Raw genomic sequence first — 4914 nt, forward strand, 5'->3', positions numbered from 1 at the left:
GGCCGCAGCAGAGGGAGGCCCGCATACCACACACAAAAAAAAAGAAACTGAAGTTTCAATGTATTTAAATTTAAGTTAAAAAAACTAAAGTGATAAATATTTTGACATCATAAAGATTTGCATAATGGGGTTAAACAAAATATGATTAAATATTACTAAAATAAATTCCACCTATATCTTTTGCTTTTTTATGTGGCTTTTAAAACATTTAAAATGACGGTGTATGGGGCTTCCCTGGTGGCGCAGTGGTTGCGCGTCCGCCTGCCGATGCAGGGGACGCGGGTTCGTGCCCCGGTCCGGGAGGATCCCGCATGTCGCGGAGCGGCTGGGCCCGTGGGCCGTGGCCGCTGGGCCTGCGCGTCCGGAGCCTGTGCTCCGCAACGGGAGAGGCCGCAGCAGAGGGAGGCCCGCATACCACACACACAAAAAAAGAAACTGAAGTTTCAATGTATTTAAATTTAAGTTAAAAAAACTAAAGTGATAAATATTTTGACATCATAAAGATTTGCATAATGGGGTTAAACAAAATATGATTAAATATTACTAAAATAAATTCCACCTATATCTTTTGCTTTTTTATGTGGCTTTTAAAACATTTAAAATGACGGTGTATGGGGCTTCCCTGGTGGCGCAGTGGTTGCGCGTCCGCCTGCCGATGCAGGGGACGCGGGTTCGTGCCCCGGTCCGGGAGGATCCCGCATGTCGCGGAGCGGCTGGGCCCGTGGGCCGTGGCCGCTGGGCCTGCGCGTCCGGAGCCTGTGCTCCGCAACGGGAGAGGCCGCAGCAGAGGGAGGCCCGCATACCACAAAAAAATAAATAAATAAAATAAAATGACAGTGTAGCTTGTATCCTATTTCTATTCCACAGTGCTGTTCTAAGGATTAGGCCCTTGTCTCAGTGTTTGATCATACTATCTACTTTAATTCTCGTCACTCTATGAAGTATGTAGAAGTAGTCCCGTTATTGACATAAGGAATAAAACTCAGAAAGGTAAACTACGTTTATCCACAGTCACATAGCTAGTCATTCGTGGAACAGAGATTCAACCGTAATATGTTCTCTTAGCCTGTGCTACATTATATCATTTAAACGTACAGATTCCATTGGCCTTTAAAAAATATTGATAATAGGTTTGTGTTCTTCTTTATCGTTCTAGGGTCTCTGGGACAGGAATTGCTACTTTAATTCAAACAAAATATAATTAACCAGGATAGACACCAATATTTTGTGATAAGTTAGTGGAGTCCTGATATCTGTGCCCTTGGTAGACCCACGGGCTTTATAACCAAACTGCGGTTTCTGTTGTAGGACAGGCAGTCTTAGAAAATGGTTCAGATTGTGAAGAAGCATATTCAAACTTTCCCATTATCTTGCCAGAGTCTGGGACTCCTAGGATCCTTGTCTCACCTTCCCTCCCCCAACTGTTAACTGCCATGTGGTGCTGGGACTAGGCGTGGATTATTCTACATTGTGGAAGATCCTTTCAACCTGTAGTCGAATAAGAAAGGAGGCAATGCCTCATGGATGAGGCTTTAGGTTTCACCAAATGCTAAATTCCACTGCCTTGACCAGATGCTGAATCCCTGAAAAAATATGTCATCAGATTTTTCCTGAAAGAGGTGGCTTTTCAAGAGTCTGCAGCAGAGGCATTTCTTGACCCCTTTAGGTATCCTCTGTTTATTTCCATCATAATACTTAAACCATCATCTTTTAAATTACTTGTGGGTCTCCCTCATTCGACTGTGTGGATCCCCAGCAGCTTGACTGTTGACTTGACTAGCGAGTACATTAGGTTCTGAGTAAACTTTGCAGGAGGGAGGGAGAGAGGGAGAAAGGAAATGAGAGTTTCTGGTTTATGAATCTTTCTAGATAGCCTGGATTTAGCCCTGCCCATGGTCTAGCATAGAATACTTGCTAAAAGCAGAAATTCTTATCAGATAGAGCTGGATTTCCTACCTCTGGCCCCAGCAATTACCAGGAGTGTGGCTTTAAGCAGGTCATTTTATTCGCTTAATCATTGTCCTCTCCTGTAAAATAGGGAGTTAGTAGTTCCCGCCTCAAAGAATTGGTGTGAGAATTAAAACAGCTAATGTCCATAAAGCTTAGCATAGTATCTGTTCCATAGGAAGTACTTAAGAAATGTTAGTTATTTTTACCCTGCAAATCATAAAGATGGGAAATATAAGGCAAAGAAGAAAGGTGATAAAAGTGACATTACTTACCTGGAGAGTATGAAAATCTTCCCATCATTTTCCTACTTCTGGGTCCTATGAATCCTCTTTCCAGCTATGACTCCTCCAAACACAATTCCTATTCCAAAAGTCTTAGATTTCTGTAGGTGAGAGCATGTATGTTGCTTTGGAAAATAGTCTGTCCCCACTTATTCCTTTGAACTGCTGCCTTGGTCACAAAGCAAAGGTCATTTGTTTTGGTGCCTGAAGCAAAGATAAGTTTTACTTTAGTAGGTTCTTGGCAGGTGCTCAGTAAACAGGAAGGACAGAGGGTAAATACGGTAGAAACAAGCGTCTTTGAGAGCATTTCGAAGGTTAACTTTCTCTCTCCCTGAGATCCAGAGTTGCTCCTCAGCCCAGTGTAACTTCAGTCAAGAGTCCTGGTTTAAGGCTCTTTCAAATCCATATTCTATGGCTTGAGAAGGAGAAAGTAAAGCCCCCTGATACCCAGATGGTGCTGTGCTCTCTGTCGCTGTCCTGAGTAATGAGCTTCCTTGAGGCTTCTATGTTGCTTCCACTGTTGAAAGTTCTGACTAAAGATACATGTAACTTTCCCGACTGCATTGGTCAATGTGGGGACCCACTTGGGAGAAGGCTTTTCAGAATAGATTTCCCTGGTTTTTATGGTCACCCTGAATTTCCTGTCTTATACCCATTTCTTTAAACTAATAACAATGGATTCCACTGGTCAAATACTTACTATGTGTCCTGCATTATTATAAGTGCGTTATAAGTGCATTATTATAATGCACTTTATGTGCATTGCTTGGTTTTGTTTTGTTTTGTTTTTAGGGCCTCAGTTGAATTGATTTGAAGTAATCAGGATGGTTGTACCGAGGCTATCATCATTGTTCCGTACATGACCTATTCAGTATTAATTAATTAATTAGTTTAATATATAAATACCTGTGAACCAAAACGTAATCCAAGTGTTAGACATTATGAATAACTTACATCTTGCTGTGTGTGCATTCCCAAGCCCACCCCATTGTTTATCCATAAAAGCCAAGAGGTAACTATATTTGAAAGTCTGTGTATTTTATTGTTTCAAATTAGAATTTTGCTAAGGGTGAACACTTTTTCATGACTTTCATGCCCTTTGGATGGTTTTTGTACGAATTCCTGGTTTTCTGGTCCATTTTTAGGTTACCTATCTTTTGTTATTGCTCTGTAGGCCAGGTCCTGGGGTCTCTGGCGACAGGGCCTGGGGGGTCCCGGAGTTGATGTCTGCCCACTTGTGGGCGTAGCCAAGTTCTGATGACTGGCTGCAGGGCCCCAGTAGTTGGGGCTAATTCTGGTTCACTTGTGAGTGGGGATGACCTGGGTCCTCTGGTGGGAGGGGCCAGGTCCCTGGGTAGCAGAGGCTCATGGGGTCCTAAGGCAGCTCATCTGCTTTTGGGTGGGGCTGTGTCCCCACCTCGCTAGCTGTGTGGTTTGAGATGTCCCAGTACTGGTGGCAGGTAGGTCAGAGTCCCAGCACTAAGAAGCTAGAGGAAGGATTCCAAAATGGCACTTGCCAGCACCCGTGTCCTCCTGGTAGAACAGGCTCACTGAAATGGCTGCTGTAGTGCCTGTCTCCCCAGGGTGAGCTCCGGTTCCCTCCAAGATCAGCAGGTGGCTTTGATCCAGGCTCCTTCCAAATTACTGCTTATGCCCTGGGTCTTGGATCATGTGAGATTTTGTGTTCGCCCTTTAAGAAGTTAAGTCTCTGTTTCCTATAGCCCTCTGGCTCTCCTGAAATTAATCCCCACTGGGCTTCAAAACCAGATCTTGCGGGGGCTCATCATCATCCTGGTGCAGTCATCTTTTGGTTGGATGAAGCTTATCATGTAGTAGATTCCTCATAAAGGGTACTTATGGACAGTATTTACTGAGTTATTGCATGATTGAAACTGTTTTTTATAGTTTTGTTTATTGAAGAACTACTTGGCTGGGTGTAAGATTCTGGTTTATACTTTCTTGATTTTCTTTCAAATGTGGCTACACAGTTGCCTTGCTCTGAATGCTGTTTTTGGGAAGTTGAGTACCACTGGAATTCTCCCGCTTTTGTAACTTATTTCATCATTTTGCCTAGAATTCTTGAAGATTTCTTTCTTTATCTTTAATATCTCATAGTTTTACTAGAATATGACTTGGGGTTGATTGTTCTATGTCATTTTTTCCTGGTATCCAGTGTATCCTTTTAATGTGTACATTCAGGTATTTTAAGAACTTATGGAGTATTTTTATTTATTTAATTAATTAATTTTGGCTGCCTTGGGTCTTTGTTTCTGCCCGCAGGCTTTCTCTAGTTGAGGTGAGTGGGGGCTACACTTCGTTGCAGTGCACGGCCTTCTCATTGTGGTGGCTTCTCTTGTTGCGGAGCACGGACTCTAGCTGCATGGGCTTCAGTAGTTGTGGCACGTGGGCTCAGGAGTTGTGGTGCACGGGCTTAGTTGCTCCATGGCATGTGGGATCTTCCTGGACCAGGGCTTGCACCTGTGTGCCCTGCATTGGCAAGGGCTTGAACCTGTGTGCCCTGCATTGGCAGGCGGATTCTTAACCACTGTGCCACCAAGGAAGCCCTTATGGAGTATTTTTGGGTTATAGTTTTTTTTTTTTTTTTTTTTTTGGCCATGCCACATGGCTTGTGGGATCTTAGTTCCCCAGCCAGGGATTGAACTGGAGACCTCCGCAGTAAGAG

The sequence above is a fragment of the Physeter macrocephalus genome, chromosome 16 (assembly GCF_002837175.3).
Source record: "Physeter macrocephalus isolate SW-GA chromosome 16, ASM283717v5, whole genome shotgun sequence".
Lineage (NCBI taxonomy): Eukaryota > Metazoa > Chordata > Mammalia > Artiodactyla > Physeteridae > Physeter > Physeter macrocephalus.